At 42.7% G+C, this 23,643-nt stretch overlaps 1 protein-coding gene across 7 annotated transcripts in view; it reads left to right on the plus strand.

Moving 5' to 3' along the window:
• The window catches only part of zdhhc7 (zinc finger DHHC-type palmitoyltransferase 7), a 173,150-nt gene that overhangs the window by 83,252 nt on the left and 66,255 nt on the right, over positions 1 to 23,643 (plus strand). For 2 of the 7 annotated variants that reach the window (XM_069902155.1, XM_069902154.1), the window contains one exon: positions 480 to 613. The gene's annotated coding sequence lies outside the window, so the exon portion shown is untranslated. The other 5 variants (XM_069902156.1, XM_069902160.1, XM_069902152.1 and 2 more) reach the window with 3 other exon arrangements.

Here is a 23,643-nt window from a genome sequence, read left to right on the forward strand (position 1 = left end):
TGGCACGACTCCAGGTGCCCACCACCCCCCGTCACTGAGTGCTTTTCTGGATATGCAAGGAGCCTGTTTCTTCCACAACTGGTCATCCTCTTTCCTCGTCCTACCATTCACTCTCTACTATACAATGCCAAATATAACATGGCGGCCACCAAGCCCAGGTCTTGCGAGACCTCCTTGCCGCCATTTTTGTTGAGCTCCGGCACCTAAAATATTAGCACTGCATCCTTGATCAAGATGTCAACTGAACTAATCCTATCTGCCTGTACACGGTCCATATCCCTTTATTCCCGGTTGTTCATATCTTTCCAAATCCCACTTAAATGTTGCTGTCATATCGTTTCTGCCACCTCACTTTGTCCTGCATTTCAGGCATCGACCACTGTTTTCAAATCTTTATCCCCTCTCTGTGCCCAAAATTTTTATTGTCATAATTACTTCAGACTTTTTTTCAAATGTCTTTCTTTTCTATTTACTTGTAGGATGAATTGCGTGAGAGCTCTGGGGAAGATGATCCAGGCAACTTTAAGGAACAACAAACTTGTCACCAAAAAGATGGAAAAGACTTTGGAGGAAGCTATTGCTTCCAAAAGTCACCAATTTCAAAGTTCCAAAGGTAGGAGAAACCACAGACAGCTTTCATGAGAATATACCATGTCTGAAAAGGGCCAATTGGGGTCTCTTTTTCTTGCAGGTTTATCCTACATTTTGTTTTACCGAAGGCAAAAAGAGCAATTGTAAACAGAGAATTTGGAAAATCCAAAGGAATTAAGATTAATAACATTTTTTAAAAAGCCTATGGGAAACTGGCTACTTTCATGGTACAGGAGGTGTGTGCAAACACTCATAGCTCTGCTCTGAAGGTTCCAATATAGTTAATTAAGTTTGTCCTTCATTCACAGGAGCATATTCAAGGCAGTTTTATGCAGTTTAATTTCAATGGATTAATGGTTTGCAACAAAATGATTCACTCACTTTCATTGTTCATTTAGTGATCAGCTCTTCCCTTTGATATTCATGAAATATCCAATACATTTACATTGTTTGTTACTGGGACGACTAAATGGTCAGATAACAGATTATTGACTTTTACTGCAAAGGATAGAATTCTAAAGGATAACCTCTTGGTAGTTGAAGGCTTAGCCAGCATTGGTGGAACAAATAAATTCAAGGATGATTAATAAGATTGAGTTACAGACTGCAGGTGTTAGAGAGGTCAAAGAGATCATAGAGTAAGGGATAGGCAAAATTGTGCAGGACATGAAAACAACAGTGCGAATTTTCAAATAAAGTTTTAGGAGCAAGATGGAAAAGGAAATCGAGGACGCATAGGAGATAGGAAATGTCTCTGGTAGATAATATTAAGGATAATCCCGAGGGATCTTATAAATACAAAAAGAGAAAAAGGATAACCAGAGGTAAAAAAATGGAACCTCTCAAAAATCATTGCCGACAACTCTGTGTGGAACTCCAGTAATATGGGCAAGGTCTTCGAGGAGTACTTCTGTTGTTACTGAAGAGAAAAACATGAGGACTAAAGAACATGGGATGTTCAATGGCAGTGTCTGGAGAACAGTTAGTGTTATGGTTGAGGAGATGCTGAAGCTTTTGATGCATATAAAGACAGACAAATCTCCTGCACCTGATCAGACAATGTGGAAATTGCAGTTGCCTTGGCTGAAATTTGTGTTGTTATTAAGTACAGGTGACTGGAGGATGGCAAACGTTGTTCCTCTATTCAAGGGCTGCAAGGAAAGCCCAGGAACTACTGGACAGTAAGCCCACCATTTGTGGTCAGTAAATTACTTGAGAGTATTCTGAGGGAGAAGATATAAATGCATTTGGATGGACAAGAGCTGATCAAAGATTGCCAGCATGGTTTTGTTGGTGGGAGGTCATGTCTCACAAATCTGATTGAGTTTTTTTTTAAGATGTGACACAAAAAAGATTGACAAGGGCAGAGATGCAAATGTTATAAATATGGATTTGAGCAAGGCATTCAGGAAGTTCCATGTCATATACTGCTCTTGGAGGTTAGATTCTATAGCAGAATGGATAGAAAATTGGCTTCATGGAAGAATGCAGAAGGTGATGGTGAAAGGTTATTTTTCATCTGGAGACCTGAAACTAGTGCCATGTGACATGGTTCAGTGCTGAGCCATTGTTTACTATTCATATCAATAATTTAAATGAAAACGTATATGGCAAGATTAGCAAGTTTGCTGAGGACAATGAACGTTTGGTATTGTAGATGGTGAAGACAGTTGCCAAAAATTGCAGCAAGATCATGATTAGTTAGACAGGTGTGCAAAGAAATGGTTGATGGAATTTAGTACAGAGAAATGTGAGGTGTTAGATCTTGGGATGTCTAACTTGGGTAGGACTTACACAGTGAATGGTGATCCGAGAAGCAGAGGAATAGAGGAGTAGAGCTATGTTGTACCTTAAAAGTGATGTCACAGGTAGATAAAGTGGTCAAAAAGGATTTCAGCTCATTGGCTTTCATGAGTTGGAGTTGCAGTTGGTGAGGCCCCATTTGGAGTATTATGTTCAGTTTGGTCACTATATTACAGGAAAGATGTCAAACAAGAAAGGGAACAGAGAAGATTTATGAGGATGTAGCCAGGACTATGGGACCTGAACTTTCGGGAGAGGTTGAGCAGGTTAGGGCTTACTTCCTTGGAGTGCAGAAGGGGTGATCTTATGGAGGTGTACAGAATCATGAGAGGAATAAATCAGATGAACACACAGAATCTTTTGCCCAGAGTAGGGGAATCAGTAACCACAGGACACAGGATTAAGTGGAGAGGAAGAGATTGAATAGTTATCCATTAGGTTCCTTTACTTGTTTTAAAAAAAGGTGATGAGTATATGGAACCAGCTACTGCAGAAAGTGGTTGAGGCAGGTACTATTGCAATGTTTAAGAATAATTTGGATGAACATATGGATACGATAGATAGAAATGGGTCAAAGGTAGGCAGGGTGGACTTGTGTGGGTGGAACATTTTGGTTGACATGGGCAAGTTGGGCCAAAGGATCTGCTTCCACTTTATATTGGAACCAGGCCTTTCTGGAATTAAATAAGAAAACACTGAGCACAAAAAAAATTGAACTAATTTTAAACTATCTCTCACATTTTGTTAATTTTAAGCCATAGATTGGTTAATTTTAAAGAACCAATGGTACTGAGGGATAAGAAGGCAGACATGAGACATAGAATCACAAATAATTCATGACCTAATTGAATAGCAAAATGAACTCAATGTTCTGGAAGATCTATTCCTGGGCAGAATAAATGTTAAAAATTATATAACATTTCAGTATTAGTATTAAAACAATAACAGGCAGTCCCTCTAATCATGAAATGCTTCATAATGGAAAAAAAATTGTCAAACATAATTACAATAATTATTTGCTTGATCAATTGTGCTTGATCAATCCTCAGCTTTTTGCCCAGAAATTAGATTTCAACTTCAATACTTTGGTAAATGATTATCAAATTGCTATTCAGGAGTCCTCCAAAAGGAACTGTAAAATTCAAAAAACACATTTTTCTTTAATCATTGAGGTGGTCCATCATTAAAATATGACACATGTTAATCCTGATGGAGCTCACAATTTCACAGACCAGAGTTAGAACCTAATTATACCAGTCTCCATAGCAGCCAGAGCAACTGTGAAAATAGTGGGGCAAGCATATCAAAAGGTGAAACGTGACCTTCAATTGTGAATGGCCACAGCCCCAACCTCCTCCTCATGATTGTCCTTGCAGATTAGTGCGTGGTCCAGTTACATAGGCAGAAGTCATGGAATATCTGTTTTGTGAATGTTTTGAAGGTGCAAGATAAGCACTGTGAGATTTATTTTAAAATTCAGACATAAAACATGGTAACAGGCCCTTTCGGCCCATGAGCCCATGCTGCCCAATTACTCCCAATTCAACTAGAACCCCCAGTATGTTTTGAAGGATGAGAAGAAACCAGAGCACCTGGAGGAAACCCATGCAAACACAGGGAGAATATAAAGCTCCTTACAGACAGTGCCGGATTCAAATCCCAGTCCCAGTTGCTGGGACTGTAACAGAATTGCGCTAACTGCTACACTAACCATGCCACCTCTCATTCAATTATGCAACAAATTTTGTAAAATATTTTAAATTCAGGTGCAAGTCATGGCATGACCCTTTAATTTATAGCTTGCCTCTGCAGAATTTTCTTCTTGTTAAACCGGGAGCTGTAGTTTACACAACTGTAATCCGATTTCTGCTGATAAGCACAGCATTACACTTGATGATTTTCTATCACGTATGATTGGCACTGGGTAAATGTCAAATACACTGAATCATCCCAGGAGGTGTCCAACCTTATGTCTCAAAGTGTGGGACTTCCAATTAAAAGTCTATGACTCTTCAAATGAGTGCAATTGCATTATAACATACCCAAAACAGCTATTATGCCCAATATTTCCAAAATACGTGCTGTTTTCTCTAACTTTTGGTTTAATGTTTCTGATACCACAAATAAATCTCAGTGGAAACATATTGTATAACCCAACATGTTCAATTTAATGTGCATTCATGCCATTGTTTTCATACATCTTGTTTATATTAAGAGTATGCCTTTATGGAAAAGCAGAGCAATTCATTTTCCAATACGGTATAATCATTGCCATTTATCATCCCAATACTTTACACAGAGCTCACCGACAAAGAAAAGACATTTAGAAAAGCATATGCTTTTAAAATTTATGGAATTAAACAATGGCAAACCTGTTTCAACTGACAAAAGCAGAAATCAAGTGACGACAAACAGGGTAACAGGTTTCAAACTAACAGGTAAACAGTTACCACTGAACATAATGAATAATGAAGCTTACCATTAATGAAGCAATGGTGGTCTTGGTAATTAACTGGAAATACATGAATCAATCAAAAACAGGCAACTACTTAATCTGTGAAAGGAAGAAAGTTTTTTTTTAAAACTGATTTTGCTTGCATTAGGATTTAAGTAGATTTTCAAAGTGATTTTTAAGAAGTTACCAAGAATTGAAACATTTTGTATATAAAAAAAATGTAATGAGATTCCCAGAAATATACAAGACAAATTTTGTTTCCATTTTCTATCTACATTTCAATCCACGATTTTGCTCAGTTTGCTGCTAATGTATGGAGCAACTTGGTCTTGCATATAGGGAATAAAAATGTGACAAGTTTGTGTGAGAAAGGGTGAGTTAATGATTCAAAATTTATGTTCAATGAAAAGATCATGAATAATTTATCAAATCAGATACAGTCTCTGAAAATACAAACACGCATCAATGAAGGTCTAGAATGTGCAATTTTGTTCAAAACCATATCCTTGGACTGAGGTGTACAGGTGTGGGCTCTGCAGTGAGAAGTGGAGCTGCTGTTGTAAGAGTGGATGATCTGATATTACAGAACAGACATCAAGGGTACATTTGTGTCATGGCAACCAAAGTCAGGATGAGTTTCACTACAAGCATGAGACAATTTTGCTTGAGCTTGCAGGATTAAAATCAGGATGGGAGAGAGGAGTCGACTTTCAGGTAATTTGAGAGTATTTACTTGTGAAGAAAACAAGATGGATACTGATTGGCCAGGGAATCTACGAGGGTTCACCAAAGGAGCAGATAAACATCAGAATGTGTGTTGGAGATATCAAATATCAATAAATAGACCTGGCATTGTAAATCAAGTGTCACTATCCATGAATCTATTGGATTTTCATCCTAAAATCTCTAGTTCACGGATGTCCTTCAAGGGATGAAATCTGCTGTCTCTACCTGATGGACCCGATCCAAGCTATCAAATATCTTCAGTGGAATTTAGGATAGAAAATATCGCATGTCATGACAGAACTATTAAAAGTGAGTCAGAGTGGGCAGATGTTGGTGATAAGGGAAGTAATTGATGGTGAAGGGCAGTGGTGATGATTACGACCAGTCATAATTGGAATGAGTGGGAGCAGGTATTTGCAGCTTGGAGGGTTTTTTTGCTAAAGTCGGATGTTCGGACAATTCTGACAGTGCCAACAAACATTGCTCAGTGATGTTTCATGGAAGCTTTCGAGGCTTCTGAAAGCACTTCTGCTTCCTGTCCCTTGTTGTTCACCTTGTCGATGCAAGTCCTCTCTCTTTCCTTCAGTTGCCAGGATTCCAAATCTGGTTATACATTGACTGTTAAAAAAATTAAAACAGGCATTTTAATAAAAATATATTTTTTTTAAAATCAATCTATTATCCGTGAGTGGAATGGTCAAGTATACACAGAAACCTCAAGAAAAGCAAGAATTTGCCTTACTGCTCCATGTACACCTGATGAATGGGCCCCCTGAATAGCCATGGCCAAGGTGAGAAGAACCCTATCCAAGGCGAACCCACATAAGGCAGTGGGACCAGACAATGTACATGGTTGGACACTGAACCATTGTACACACCAATGATGAATGTCTTCACAGACATCTTCAACTCCTCACTGCAGAAGTCCATTTTCTCTGCAGGGTTCAAGACAATTACCATCACCTTGGTACCCAAGAGGGTGGAAATTAGAGGTCTCAATGACTACCACCCGTGGCACTGATCTCCACCATTAGGAAATGCTTCGATCGTCTGGTGATAGAACACATCAAATTACACCTCCCAAAGACACTGGGCCCATTTCAATTTGTGACAGACAAAGCTCCTTCACTCTATCCTGACTCACCTGGAGAACAGCATCTCATACACCAGGCTGTTGTTCATCATCTTCAGCTCTGCACTTAATACAATCATTCCCCAGAAGTTGGTGGAGTAGCTGTGCTCACTGGGACTAAACACCCTTCTTAAATTTTATTTTTTTCTTAAATTTAGACATCCAGCATGGTAGCAGGCCATTTCAGCCCACAAGTGTGTGCTGTCCAATTTACACCCAATTAACCTACACCCCCAGTACGTTTTGAATGGTGGGAGGAAACCGGAGCCCCCAGGGAAATCCTACACAGACACAGGGAGAATATATAAATGCCTTAGTCTCAATCACTGGCGCTATAAAGGCGTTGCCCTAACCGCTAAGCCAACTGTGCTGCCCATCTTTGTTACTGGATTCTGAACTTCCTAACCAAAAAACCACAGTCTGTCCAGGTGGGTAGCAGAACGTTGAGCACCATCACACTGAGCACTGGCACACCATAATGTGAGGGTAACATCCAGAGACTCAACATGGACAAGATGAAGGAGATGATCATGGACTTCAGGTGGACCTGAAATGACCACCCTCCACTACACATCCATAACTATTTAGTAGAGAGAGTGGAGAGCACAAAGTTCCTTGGTGTTCAATTAACTAATGACCTATCATGGACACACATCACCTCACTCGTCAGGAAGGCACAACAGTAACTGCACTTCCTGAGAAGACTAAGATAAATGGCGAGGCAACTGGCTGTCATTATGTCAACCTTCAACAGGAGCTCTATCAAGAGCATCCTGCTGGTTGCATCACAATGTAATATAGTTGCTGCAGAGAAATGGATCGGAGGTATGAGAGAATATAGATATATTTTGGGGAGATAAATGGGGCAGGCTTTGTTAGTGTGTTGGTCACTATAATCTGTCACAATATCAAAGTGTGCATAGCTGAGTTTATTGGTTAATATACTGCAGCCACCCTTGACTGGAGTAAATGGAATGAAGGATAATGTTTCCATTGGTTGAATTTTCACATAACAGGGGAAATAGCTCTCAACAAACACAAGCGATCAGAAAAGCATCTTCCGACAGCTGCTTGTTCAAAGATTTTAAGAAAATCGAGGAGTAATCCTGTCCCATACCTTTCCACGCAATGCCAATGCTGTTTTCAGTTTCATTTGTACTTCTTAAGATAATGCAGTCTACCAGGACCTGGTCATCATCCAAACTTGAGTTGTCAAGTAATAAGCCACATTCCACAGGAGTGAAATCTCCATCAAGAGAATGAAACCATCCATTCTTAAGATTGCTGAAACTCATCACAAGCACCACAGAGTTGTCATTCACAAAACATCCAGCTGGTGGAGTTTCATACACTATGTATTTTCTGAAGTGAGAGACCTTTCCATTAGGTGCAAGTATAGAGCACTCAATCTCCATTCAGATTAAGGATGTCCTGATTATAACCCCAACTCCATATTCCTGTCTTCATGAAATAGGATTCAACCAACTGACTAGCAAGAATCAAAAATTATCTTAAAAATGTTGTGTGACAGAGTATATAGATAGGTTTTTGGGAGATAAATTGGAAAAGGTTTGTTAGAGTAGGTTACATACAATCACTTTAAAACAGATCTTATTTGAAATACTGGACCTCTGCTAATACTAGACACATCGGCTCCACAGCTTTAGCAAGAGCTTTGGAGAGTCCTCAAGAAACTTCACTGATGGATTGTTGTTTACAAAAGGCAACAGATGAAAGATCTTGTTGGAGCTGCAGATTGTCTGGAGATGTTCTAAGAGGGTCATGTGGCTTTGCAAGCAGAGAGAGTCAAACAGGCTTTATATCAGAAAGAGAGAGAGAGAGAGAGACACACACACACCCACACACACACACACACACACACACACACACACACACACACAGATCACTTCTACAGTGTTACAGCTAGCAGAAGCAGCTGGGACTGGAACAGGACAAGCTGGCAAGCTTGTGGAAAGCCCCATTTGGAAGACGGCCTGGTCAAAGCCCTTGTGGTTCATGCAAGAGGAGAGGAGTGGCTGTCTAATGTTTAACTTGGAGTGTGAGAAACAAAAAGGAACTCTGTGGTGACCTGAAAGAAAGAGGTTATCATCTGGAGAACCCTGAAGGGGCAAGTTTCGTCTGCAAGACATTGAAATGGCTATGGAAGTACATCAGTTGTTGAGGTCCTGGAACAACAAATCTCTCTCTGAAAACCAACAAGAACCTTCCTGAGCGGTAACCATTTCCCTTTTAAGCACCAAAGCCTGGTGAGCTTTATAAATGTTAATATTCTGTGCACAGTATAAGAATTGCCTGCAACCAGTGAACTTGGAGGAATGAGAAGTGAGATTGGACTGTGAACCAAATAACTTTTCTGAACTTAAACACACATTACATACAAGTGCGCTTAGAATTAGAGGAGGGTTAAGTTAGGTTAGTTAAGTTAAAGTTTGATTCTGTTTTCATGTTTAAAGATAATTAAAAGCAACTTTTGTTTAAGTAACCATTTGTCTTGGTGAATATCTATTACTGCTGGGTTTTGGGGTCCTCTGGGCTCGTAACAGTTGAAAGATTTGGTTTCTGTCACTTGAATTCCAATGAGACAAAGCTGAAAGAGAAAATTTCTCTCCAGATTTGAAAGAGCACTGCCTCACTGTGCTGGAAACTAGGATTGAGCTCGCGCTGTCCATGTGGAATTTGCATATTCTCCCTCTTTGGTACTCTCTGGCTTCTTCCTCCATTCCAAAGATGTGCAGCTTGGTCAGTGAATTGTTCCTAATGTATAGGGGATTGATAGAATCTGCAATCGAGAAGAATGTGGGGAGAATAAAACAATGGGATTCACGTAAATGGGGATTATAGGGTTGACAGTCTGCAGAGACCTGTGGGGGCTACAAGGCATTACTCCTTGTTGTAACACTGTGGTTCGGGAATAACAGAAATCTTTGCCTGTAATTATTGCCCCGCAAAAACAAGTCTAGGCCATTTAACCCTTGGACCCTATCCCATTGTTTAGTAAGATTCTGGTCTATCTGCTCCTCAGCTTCATTGAATGTTCTTTATGCCTTGACCCTAGTGTTTAAATGTTCACTGGGGGGATATTCCGGTTTCACTTAGAGATATTTGGGAAGATAATGGTGTATCCACATTAAAGATCAGCATACATTCTGCTGTGTTTATTTTAGTAAATTTATCACTCATCTGTATTTTCCTGTTGCTATTTTGAGGCGATTCAGTAAATTGTCTCAGCTTTAGTTTACAACAATAGCAAATTTTATTGTACTTTTGAATAGCAATCCACAATTGACCTGCTATATTGAATTTAATTCTAAAAGGAACCATAAATGATCTTGATCACAAAGCTGCTGTGTTGCAAATCTCGTTCTATGACCACTGCAGTACACTTCTAGTTTTGCTGACATCATTTTATAATGAGCTCGGCACACTAACCTTATCAATTCTTTTTTCTATAAATCCATTCATTTAATAGGGCAACCTACAGATCCGATGCTAACCTTAATTGAACCATAATTCAAATCACTCTGAGTAATCTAATTGACATTTTTCTCTGTGGTTCCAGTTTTACAGAGCAGAAAACTATAGTCTGCACAACTGGATGCCATTTCATCATGAACATTGACCTGAGTGACAATAAATAAATAGACAAAATTTGTGAGAAGCCATAAACCAGCTTTCTAAAATTAAAATAGCTCTAATTATAAGGAATTGTCAACTCATTTTATAAAAGAATAGATGACAATTTGCTTGAATGGAAAGTGGTTCCACCTCAGTTGAAGAGAAACCAGCAGGGATCTTGGCATTGCTCCAGCCTCAAATCAGTACCTATAAATAGTGCTTTACAATCCAATATCATTTCAACACAAGGACAGATTCCATAATCCAGCATTGCCAGCAAAACCTACAGTCACGAGGGATGACTTCCAATAAATCATATTGCTACAACATAATTTTCTTCCATTTATTTTAATGAATTTTTAAAAATCAGGTTTGTGATGTATGCACAATTTGCTAGAAAGACCTTGATATACCGGTAAATTGTTTCGTGATACACAAGATCAGGCATTCTCAATGGGAGCCACGGACTGAAGCAGTAAATTTTTTTAATGCTTTTTATGTAATCAGCAGAAGTACAGAAAAAAACCTACTAAACTTGTCTGCTTCACAGGGAAGGGGACTGTGAACTTTGAGCAGAGTCCTGGGGAGACCACGGCCAAAAAAAGGTTGAAAATGGCTGACCTGAACCATACCCTGAAAGGAAAATTTGTATTATCATCACAGTTTTCACCACCTCAGGATATAACAAAGTGCTCCACAGTCTACAAGGTGGGCCTCACTTCTGAGTAATAATTATGTGAAATGAAGTCACCAATGCATATATAGAATTGGTTATCAAAAGAAGAAATAATTTTAATTTATTAGAGGTTGAAAAGAATCTCAGGGTGGCATGTGATGACAGGTATGTACTCTGACAATAAAGGTTAGATGTTGGATGAGAGATAAAGATAGCAGAAATAATGCCGATATGTCTACTTGCACCTAATGGAATTGTGCATGGATCTTATAATAATCACCGGAGAGATCATGTAGATTCTCATTTTCTGGAGTGAGGCTTGAACTCACAAACTTGCCACTCAAAAGTATGAATGTTACGAGCAGAGCCAGATAATCTTTCAGTAAGCAGATTATTTTAAAGTAACCTTGCTTAAACGTAAATTAACCTTCATCCCTCGTAATTTCTTTGTATGAAAGGAGACACAAATGAGTCCAATACATTTCTTCTATTTCTCAAATGCCAAATATAATGTTCATATTCCTCCAGGGAACAATAGAAGGAACTTCTTCACTTTCCCCCAAGAATAAGATCATTTAAATTAGTTTCAAATATTGCAAGCACTCAATCAACTCATATCGTTAAACTATATAACTTATCAAACCAAACACATTAAGCTATCACACCTACAGGAAACTTAATACAGGTATTTCAAGATACATTTGAATAAAATAGATTTTGTTTTCAGTACTTAGGTTTAGTTCAGGCGCTAGACCTAAGTTCTCAGTTTCATCTCTGCTTCAAGATTGTCCATACAAGAAGTCAATTTTACTGAGGCAATACACAAAAGTGTTTTTGTTCTAGCATATTAAAAATTGTAAACAAATGCCTTATTGCTGTTACTGCTCAGTAAAGGTAAAGCTGGAGCCCTTTCCTGAGAAATGAAGTAATGCAGAAGTTTCACTGAAACCTTTAAGTACAGAAGGGAGGAATGCAGCACAATGCAATCAGTTCCAAGGTCTACCAATTGAATTAGTCACTGAAATTTAAATTGATAGAATCTTAGCGATAGGTATCATTCAATTAGTAGCTCCCTCAGCCTTCAATTATGGGTTGTAAATGCAACTGGAAAACCATATGCCACTAAATACCACTGATAATGTAATGCTTAACTGTCTTCCTTAACTGGTGCAGTTCACCTTGTAATGGTAATCCTAATGGGTTGTTGAATAAGAAGTGCAAGGATTTAAATACTGATGATGGAAGGGCAGCCATACATTTAAAGTGAAACCTGAAAGTCTGCAGACTCTGTGACTGTAGTCAAAACACAGAAATGATGGAGGTACTCAGCAGGTCTTGTAGGAGGTAAAGATATATAACTAATGTTTCAGACCTCAGCTCTTCCTCAAGGAATGAGTGAAAAAATGCATTTGAAAATCGGTGTAGAAACCATAGAAAACTACAGCACAGAAAAGAGGCCATTCCATCCTTCTAGTCTGTGCCAAAACATCATTCCTCTAGTCCCACTGACCTGCAACCATTCCATAACCATCCAGACCTCTCCCATCCATGTATCTATCCAATTTATTCTTAAAACTTAAGAATAAACCTGCATTTACCACATCATATAGCAGCTCATTCCAAACTCCCACCACTCTCTGAGTGAAGAAGTTCCCCTGAATGTTCCCCCTAAATCTTTCACATTAAAGCCATGTCCTCTCATATTTATCTCTCACAATCAAGTGGAAAGAGCCTACTCGCATTTACTCTGTTTATACCCCTCATAATTTTGTAAACATCTATCAAATCTCCCCTCATTCTTCTACATTCTATATTCCTTAAAGTCCCAACCTGTTTAATCTTTCCCTGTAACTTAACTCCTGAAGACCTGGCAACATCTTAGTAAATATTCTCTGCACTCTTGCGATCTTACCGATATCCTTCCTGTACCTTTGTGACCAGAAATGCACACAATACTCCAAATTTGGCCTCACCAATGTCTTATAAAACCTCACCATAACATCCCAACTCCTGTACTCAATACTTTAATTTATGAAGGCCAAGATACCAAAAGCTTTCTTTACAACCCTGTCTACATGTGACTCCACTTTCAGATCACTTTGTTCACCTGCACTTCTCAGCTCCCTACCACTTACTATGCACATCCTACCTTAGTTATGACTTCCAAAATGCCACACCTCACACTTGTCTCCATTAAATTCCATCTGCCATTTTCTGGCCCAGATCCCTCTGCAATCTTTGAAAATCTTCCTCACTGTCCACAACACCTCCAATCATAGTGTCATCTGCAAACTTGCTGATCTAAGTTCCCACATTATCATCCACATCATGGTCCCAACACCGATACTTGAGGCATACCACTAATCACAGGCCTCCAGCCTGAAAAGCAATCATCCACTACCACTCTCTGTCTTCTCCCATTCAGCCAATTTCAAATCCATTTTACAACCTCTCCATGGATACCTAATGTCTGAACCTTCTGAACTAACCTCCAATGTGGGACCTTGTCAAAGGCCTTACTAAAGTCCATGCAGACAATATTTACAGCCTGTCCTTCATCTACTTTCTTGGTAACCTCCTCAAAAAAAAACTATAAGATTCATTAAACACGACCTACCACACACAAAGCCATGATGACTATACTAAATCAGTCCTTGCCTGTCCAAATATTTGTATATCCTATCTCTCAGAACATCCTCCAATAATTTACCCACTACTGACATCATGTTCACTGGCTTGTAATTTCTTGGTTTACTTTTGGAGCCTTTTTTAAACAACGGAACAATATGTGCTATCCTCCAATCCTTTGGGACCTCACCTGCAGCTAAGGACATTTTAAATATTTCTGCCAGGACCCCTGTAATTTCAACACTAGTCTTCCTCAATTTCTGAGTGAATATCAAGTCAGGCCTGGGGGATTGATCTACCTTTATTCGCTGTAAGGCAGAAACCACCCCCTCCTCTTTAATCTCTTTATGTTCTATGCCTCTACTGCTTGTTTCCCTTCCTTCCTTATACACCATGCCAGTTTCCTGAGTAAATAATGCTGCAAAAAAACTGTTCAAGATCTCCCCATCTTGTTAGGCTTCATACATAGATAGCCACACTGATCTTCTAGGGAACCAATTTTGTCCTTTACTATCCTTTTATTCTTAACATACTTTAGAAACTCTTCGGGTTTACCTTCACATTATGTATCAAAGCAACCTCATGTCTTCTTTTTGCCTTCCTGATTTCCTTCTTAATATTTTCTTACATTTTCTATACTCTTCTAATACCTCATTTGCTCCTTGTTGTCTATACCTGCTATATCTCTCTCTCTTCTTTACCAGATTGCTAATATCCCTTGAAAACTAATGTTCCCTATGCCTGTTAACTTTGCCTTTAATTCTGACTAGAACATGCAAATTCTGCACTCTCAAAATGTAGCTTTTGAAGGCCTTCCACCTACAGAAAATAACTTCCACTCTTCCTTGATTCTTTCTTATTTCCTCAAAATGGGCTTTTCTCCAATTTAGAATCTCAACTCGAGGATCAGGCCTATCCTTATCCATAATTGAAACTTTATGGTCACTGGACTCAAAATGTTCACCTACACCTTAGTTATCTAATCATGAGGAACTCTGCCACCTGAAAGTCTCACTGTTTTCCTTTTCCAACCTTTGGCTTCCAGTTTCATAGAATCAACTATGCAGAATATGGTTTAACTCCATTTGTATTAGAAGCAGCACCAAATTAATTTGGATTCGCTCCAGGGGCAGCCTCATTGTCTTGGAGCTGAATTGGATGCATTACAGCTGGGAATTTTTTTTCAAACAGTTATTAATGATTTTATAAATGAACAGAAGTAACTATATTTTCATAGCAATGTCTTAGCAAATAGTGGTGAAAGTAACTAGCTAATCTGCTCTCAAGGGATTGGTTGAATGACAACATTGGTCAAACAACAAAAATAATTGTTACAACTTCAAACAATAAATGATTAAAGCACAGGAGGTGTTGACATTTAATAGAAGCTTTCAGGAGTTGTATAAAATTGGTTAAAGTGGGGAGCGGGTAAAGAGATATCACTTGGCAACTGAAAGTACTGGTGGTAATGATGGGGAGGTTAAATTCACTGAGATATTCTGAGCAAATCAGAACTAGGAAAGGGTGTAGGGATTTTCAATGGGGAAGAATTTTAAATTGGATGTGTTCCGCAACACAGAGCCATCAAGATTAATGGATGTATTGTAATTAGAGCGAGTTTAGATGTGGACAGCAGAGAATTTATGGAGAATTCAACTGGTTCAGGCATGCAGTTTCAACTCAAGATAAAAGGTAACAAAGATGTGGATGGAAAACAAAACCTATATCAAAAACTTGAGAAAACAGTGGCCTTGGAAGATGTGGATGTATTTATGTATTGTTTGTCTGTATACGTATTAAGTTGTATATGTGTTTCCACTGTTTTGCACCATGAACAGAACACTGTTTCATCAGGTTGTACTAGTAAAATGGGATAAGTAAACTTGAACTCTTAAATCTCTCCCCTCTCAACTTAAACCTATGCCTTCTAATTATAGAATCATCTACCCTGGGAAAAAGACTGTGAGTATTTACTTTATCCATGCCCCTCTTGATTTTATAAATCTTGATATGGTTACTCCCTCAACAGCCCAGGGAATAAAGAACCAGCCTATCCATTTAGCTTGATGAACTAGACTCTGAAAAGACACTGAATAAGGAATTCTTAAATGCAATTCATACACATCAGGCTAATGATTAGCATAGCGGATAACACTACTCTGTTATAGGGCCAGCAATTGAGAATAAGGTTCAAATCCCACACTACCTATAAAGTTTATGTTCTCCCTGTGTCTGCATGGATTTTCCCCAGGGGCTCCATTTCCCTATCACCATTCAAAATGTACTGGGGGTTGTAGGTGAATTAAGTGTAATTGGGCAGCGCGGTCTCCTGGGCCGGAAGGGCCTGTTTCATACTGTATATTGGTATACAGTATGAAACAGGCCCTTCCAGCCTAAAAGCTCCTTTCTAAAAGCTCCTTTGCACAGGCCCGAGGACAGGTCCACGTCCTCCCCCTCAAAAGATGCACACAAACTCAAGCTAGCATGCTGGAGCATCAGAACCATGTTAGATAAGGCTGACAGCCACCAACCTGAACGTCGGTCTGCCCTCATCGCACATGAACTCCTCAGACTCAACATCGACATAGCCGCTCTCAGCGAAGTCCGCCTTGCAGATGTAGGCAGCCTCCAAGAACACGACGTGGGCTACACACTCTACTGGTCTGGCAAGCCTCAGGCTGAACGACGCCTGTCTGGTGTTGGCTTAATAATAATAATATAATAATAACAATTACAGCACGGAAACAGGCCATTAGGCCCTTCTAGTCCGCACCGAACCAAACACCCCTTTCTAATCCCACCTCCCTGCACAATGCCCATAACCCTCCATCTTCCTCTCATCCATATACCTGTCCAACCTTTTCTTAAATAATACAATTGACTCCGCCGCCACTATTTCTCCCGGAAGATCATTCCACACAGCTACCACTCTCTGAGTAAAGAAGTTCCCCCTCATGTTACCTCTAAACCTCTGCCCCTTAATTCTTAACTCATGTCCTCTTGTTTTAATCTTTCCTCCTCTTAACGGAAATAGTCTATCCACATCCACTCTGTCTATCCCTTTCATAATCTTAAATACTTCTATCAAATCCCCTCTCAACCTTCTACGCTCCAAAGAATAAAGACCCAATCTGTCCAATCTCTCCCCATACTCCAGATGCTTAAACCCAGGCAACATTCTGGTAAACCTTCTCTGCACTCTCTCCACTCTGTTTATATCCTTCCTATAATTAGGCGACCAGAACTGCACACAGAACTCCAAATTGGTCAAGAACTCCATTGCCTCCAAACTCGAAAACCTCCCAACAGGCCACTCTGACCGGATCATGTCCATGCGACTCCCCCTTCAAAACAAGCGACACATCACTCTCATCAGTGTCTATGTTCCAACCCTTCAGGCGGAACAAGCAGAAAAGGACAAGTTCTACACTGATCTGTGCAACCTCATCCAATGCACCCCTACAGCCGACAAGGTTGTCATCCTTGGCGACTTCAACACTCGCGTCGGCAAAGACTCAGAAACCTGGCCAGGAATCCTTGGCAAGCATGGTGTCGGCAAGTGCAATGACAACAGGCGCCTCCTGTTGGAACTCTGCACAGAACAGTGGCTTGTCATTACTAACACCCTTTTCCAGCAGAGAGACAGCCTGAAGACTACCTGGATGCATCCCCGATCCAAACACTGGCACCTCCTGGACTACGTTCTGGTGCGAGGAAGAGACAAACGAGATGAGCTCCACACCAGGGTCATGCCCAGCGCGGAATGCCACACTGACCACCGGCTTGTTCGCTGCAAGCTCAACCTTCACTTCAAGCCAAAGTTCAAGAACAGTGGAGCCCCCAGAAAGAGGTTCAATGTTGGAAACTTGCAGTCAGACGTAGTGAGGAAACTTCCAGGCAAATCTCCAGCAAAGCTTGAGGATGCAAACTGCCTCACGAACACATCTCCTGAAACCCTCTGGGATCAGCTGAAAACGGCCATACTGCAATCCACTGAAGAGGTAGAGGTACTGGGCTTCTCCAGGAAAAACAAGGACTAGTTTGATGAAAACAACCAGGAAATCCATGAGCTGCTGGCAAAGAAGCGATCTGCCCACCAGGCTCACCTTGCAAAGCCTTCCTGGCCAGAGAAAAAACAAGCCTTCCGTCTTGTATGCAGCCATCTTCAGCGCAAACTCCGGGAGATCCAAAATGAGTGGTGGACTAGCCTCGCCAAACGAACCCAGCTTAGCGCCGACATTGGTGATTTCAGGGGTTTTTATGAGACACTAAAGACGGTGTACGACCCCTCACCCCAAGTCCAAAGCCCTCTGCGCAGCTCAGACAGCGAAGTCCTCCTCAGCGACAAGATCTCCATCCTCAATCGATGGTCAGAACACTTCCAATCTCTTTTCAGTGCCAACCGCTCAGTCCAAGAATCCGCCCTGCTCCAGCTCGTTCAACAACCCTTGAGTCTAGAGCTGGATGAGGTCCTTACCCGGGAAGAGACATATAAGGCAATTGAACAACTGAAAAGTGGCAAAGCAGCAGGTATGGACGGAACACCCCCAGAGGTCTGGAAGGCTGGTGGCAAAGCTCTGCATACCAAACTGCATGAGTTTTTCATGCTCTGCTGGGACCAAGGAAAGCTGCCTCAGGACCTTCGTGATGCCATCATCATCACCCTGTACAAAAACAAAGACGAGAAATCAGACTGCTCAAACTACAGGGGAATCACGCTACTCTCCATTGCAGGTAAAATCTTTGCTAGGATTCTCCTTAATAGACTAATACCTAGTGCCGCCGAAAATGTCCTCCCAGAATCACAGTGTGGCTTTCGCACAAACAGAGAAACTATTGACATGGTCTTTGCCCTCAGAGAGCTCCAAGAAAAGTGCAGAGAACAAAACAAAGGACTCTACATCACCTTTGTTGACCTCACCAAAGCCTTTGACACCGTGAGCAGGAAATGGCTTTGGCAAATACTAGAGCGCCTCGGATGCCCCCCCAAGTTCCTCAACATGGTTATCCAACTGCACGAAAACCAACAAGGTCGGGTCAGATACAATGAGCTCTCCGAAGCCTTCTCCATTGACAACGGCGTGAAGCAAGGCTGCGTCCTCGCACCAACCCTCTTTACTATCTTCTTCAGCATCATGCTGAAACAAGCCATAAAAGACCTCAACAATGAAGACGCTGTTTACATCCGGTACCGCACGGATGGCAGTCTCTCCAATCTGAGGCGCCTGCAAGCTCACACCAAGACACAAGAGCAACTTGTCCGTGAACTACTCTTTGCAGACGATGCTGCTTTAGTTGCCCATTCAGAGCCAGCTCTCCAGCGCATGACGTCCTGTTTTGTGGAAACTGCCAAAATGTTTGGCCTGGAAGTCAGCCTGAAGAAAACTGAGGTCCTCCATCAGCCAGCTCCCCACCATGACCACCAGCCCCCCCACATCTCCATCGGGCACACAAAACTCAAAACGGTCAACCAGTTTACCTACCTCGGCTTCACCATTTCATCTGATGCAAGGATCGACAAAGAGATAGACAACAGACTCGCCAAGGCAAATAGCGCCTTTGGAAGACTACACAAAAGAGTCTGGAAAAACAACCACCTGAAGAAACACACAAAGATCAGCGTGTACAGAGCCGTTGTCATACCCACGCTCCTGTTCAGCTCCGAATCATGGGTCCTCTACCGGCATCACCTACGGCTCCTAGAACGTTTCCATCAGCGCGGTCTCCGCTCCATCCTCAACATTCATTGGAATGACTTCATCACCAACATCAAAGTACTTGAGCTGGCAGAGTCCGCAAGCATCGAATCCATGCTGCTGAAGATCCAACTGCGCTGGGTGGGTCACATCTCCAGAATGGAGGGCCATCGCCTTCCCAAGATCGTGTTATATGGTGAGCTCTCCACTGGCCACCGAGACAGTGGTGCACCAAAGAAGAGGTACAAGGACTTCATTCCATGCCGGTGGAATCAGATAATAGCAAAACTATGAGCAAACAGATTGGCTGCCTGTGTACCAAAAATAGTAAAACTTGACGAAACTGGATTTATTAAGAAAAGACAAACAATGGACAATATCACTAAGTTCATTAACTTAATCCATGCAGTACAAGGAAAGAAGACTTCAACAGTGGCGGTTGCTTTTGACGCAGAGAAAGCCGTTGACAGGGTAGAATGGAATTATTTATTTAAAGTACTACATTGGTTCAACCTACCAGAGAAATATATTAATTGGATTAAAGCATTATATAAGGCTGCTTAATGAAATCTTTTGGTGCCTGCCAGATTGACCACCGCCAGTGGGCTGATATCACCTCCAACTGTGCATCTTGGCGCCTCACAGTTCGGCGGGCAGCAACCTCCTTTGAAGAAGACCGCAGAGCCCACCTCACTGACGAAAGACAAAGGAGGAAAAACCCAACACCCAACCCCATCCAACCAATTTTCCCTTGCAACCGCTACAACCGTGCCTGCCTGTCCCACATCGGACTTGTCAGTCACCAACGAGCCTGCAGCAGACCTGGACATGCCCCTCCATAAATCTTCGTCCGCGAAGCCAAGCCAAAGAAGAAAAGAAAGGTTGGTATACACCGACACAGACTGAAAACAGGTTATAAACTGGCATTTGTAATCCAGTGAAGATCCACACAATGCAGTACTTCCAACAAGCTAAGTCCAGCTTGTCTCCAAGGCCAAAGAGAAGTCGTCTCTTCTCCACTCTAAAACCAAGGATACACCAACAGCAGTAATGCAACATATTATCAACAAATGCACAAAGATTCAGACAAAACAATAAACAATAGTCAATTTCATTTCCCAAAGTGTACAGATTAAATCGACATTTGACATCAGCAAACCAGCCCTTTACCAACCAGCACCATCTTCTACTTATCGTCACAATAAGAGCATGAATGACGTGAACTCCTTTTTCAAAAGTCTTTGATCAACCCAAGGCAGTCATCCGTGAAATTCACCACCACCTTCACAATGCCTTTGCCCACCAGTATTTGAGGATGCCTGATAGTCTTTTGAAGAACACTTCCCGAATTCTCACTCTTAACAGTCTGTGTCTCAACAGGTACAACTCCAAAAAAGTAACCTGCCTTAATAACGGAAGTACTTATACCAACAGTAATGAAGTGTTTTGAAGGGCTGATGTTGAGCCTATCAGCTCCTGTCTGAGCGGTGACATGAATCCGTTCCAGTTCAACCATCATAGCAACAGGTCTTCAGCAGATGCCATCTCACTGGCTCTACATAAAGCCCTGGAACACCCGAACAGTCAAGATGCTCTTTATTAATGAAGTTCACATTTAACACCATCATCCCGTCAAAACTGATCAGCAAACTCCAAAACTTGAGACTCAATGCCCCACTGTATAATTGGATCATGGATTTTCTCACCTCCAGACCAAAATCAGTGAGGATTGGCAAAAGCATCTCCTCCACAATCTCCATTGGTACCAGAGCACCACAGGACTGTGTACAGAGCCCCCTGCTCTACTCACTTAACACCTATGACTGTGTGGCTTGGTATGACGGTAACTTTATCTACAAATTTGCCAACAATATCATGGTACAAGGTGATGAGTCAGCATACAGGAGAGAGAGTGAAGACTTGGCCGAATGGTCGCACTCAATGTCACCAAAACGAAGGAGCTGATTGTTGACTTCAGGAAGGAGGTCTATGATCCAGTGATCATTGGGAGATCGGCAGGGGAGAGGGGAAGCAAACTTAAGTTAATGGGAGTCTTGGACGCTCCTTCCTGGACTGAACACATCAATGGCACCGTGAATGGAATTTTCAGCGCTCGACTTCCTCAGTTTTGATCTGACACCAGAAACCCTGGGAAATATCTACCGAGGTGTGGAGGACGGTGTACTGACCGGCTGCCTCACGGTCTGATACCCCTGAGCGTAAAGCCCTCCAAAAGGTAGTGGACACAGCCTCGGACGTCACAGGCAAAACCCTTCCCGCCACGAAGAAGATCGAGAGGGAACGCTAGCGTCGGAGCGCAGCAGCGACCATCGAGGATCCGCACCCGCCAGCACGCGCTCTGTTCTCGCTGCTGCCATCAGGGAAGAGGCGTAGGGGCCACCAGACTCGCCCCCCCCCCAGGTTCAGGAACAGCGGCTCCCCCTGCACCGTCAGACTCCACGACAACAAACTCAACCAGGGCTCTTGTGGTCACTTCTTGGCGGGTGACGATTCGGCTGCACCCACTGGAGAAGCGACGTCCGGCTTGGACGCGACGCCATGTTTCCCTTCCCTCCATTGGAGGGTGGCGAAACGCCCTCGGCGCCGCCCGCTTCTCCCGCCCCGCCCCGCGCCGCGCGCGCCCCGTCCTCCTCCCGCGCGCGCCCCTTCCTCCTCCCGCGCGCGCCCCGTCCTCCTCCCGCGCGCGCCCCGTCCTCCTCCCGCGCGCGCCCCGTCCTCCTCCCGCGCGCGCCCCGTCCTCCTCCCGCGCGCGCCCGCCCCGCCCCGCCCCGATCGGAGCCGAGCAGTGCCGAGGACGGCCGAAGATTCCCGAAGCGGTTGCGGAAGTGCGGCGTTGGGTCGCATGTTCGGGGTTTGGTCGCGGTGGCAGAGCCGGAGTTTCCTGGCCCGTGTACGAGGTGGTTGGGGGGAGTGAGGAGGGGACGGTGGGGGGGGGAGATCGGCAGCCGCTGCGGTTCCCGACACGCTCTTGGCAGCCCCCGCACCTCCCACGGAGAGGTATGTAGAATGAGGTGGTGGGGGTCGCGCTGGAATCGCCTTCACCCTGCCCGGCCTCACATGGGGGGGCAATCAGGCTTCAGGCCAGTGTCCTGCTGAGAAAGCTCCAAAGTTGGCTCAGCCTCGGCTGCGTGGGGGTGGGGAGGGGGGGAGGTGGGGGTGGGGAGGGGGGAGGGGGGGAGGTGGGGAGGTGGGAGGTGGGGGAGGGGGGGAGGTGGGGGTGGGGGAGGGGGGGAGGGGGGTGGGTGGGGGTGGGGAGGGGAGGAAGGGAGGGCAGCGAAACAAAGTCTTCTGGTTGGATTTGATTGGGTTATAATTGATCTCTTCCTGCCTGCAGCAATTCTCCTGCTTCCCTTCCCTTCCCTTTAAAAGGAACTGGTGGATTCTTTAAACAAGGTTTACTCAAAATTCACAGATCAGCTGTACCTTGGAATTCATCAGTAGATTGGACTGTTTCGGGGTGTTGACGAATTCATCAGTAGATTGGACTGTTTCGGGGTGTTGACGAATTCATCAGTAGATTGGACTGTTTCGGGGTGTTGACGAATTCATCAGTAGATTGGAATGTTTCGGGGTGTTGACGAATTCATCAGTAGATTGGACTGTTTCGGGGTGTTGACGAATTCATCAGTAGATTGGACTGTTGCGGGGTGTTGACGAATTCATCAGTAGATTGGACTGTTTCGGATTGTTGACGAATTCATCAGTAGATTGGACTGTTTCGGGGTGTTGACGAATTCATCAGTAGATTGGACTGTTTCGGGGTGTTGACGAATTCATCAGTAGATTGGACTGTTTTGGGGTGTTGACTAATTCATCTGTAGATTGGACTGTTTTGGGGTGTTGACGAATTCATCTGTGGATTGGACTGTTTCGGGGTGTTGACGAATTCATCAGTAGATTGGACTGTTTCGGGGTGTTGACGAATTCATCAGTAGATTGGACTGTTTTGGGGTGTTGACGAATTCATCTGTAGATTGGACTGTTTCGGGGTGTTGACGAATTCATCTGTGGATTGGACTGTTTCGTGGTGTTGATGAATTCATCAGTAGATTGGACAGTTTTGGGCTGTTGACAAATTCATTAGTAGATTGGACTGTTTCAGGGTGTTGACGAATTCACCAGTAGATTGGACTGTTTCGGGGTGTTGAATTCATCTGTTGATTGGACTGTTTCGGGGTGTTGACGAATTCATCAATAGATTGGACTGTTTCGGGGTGTTGACGAAATCATCAGTAGATTGGACTGTTTCGGGGTGTTGACGAATTCATCAGTAGATTGG

Source organism: Narcine bancroftii, chromosome 10, assembly GCF_036971445.1.
Source record: "Narcine bancroftii isolate sNarBan1 chromosome 10, sNarBan1.hap1, whole genome shotgun sequence".
Classification (NCBI taxonomy): domain Eukaryota; kingdom Metazoa; phylum Chordata; class Chondrichthyes; order Torpediniformes; family Narcinidae; genus Narcine; species Narcine bancroftii.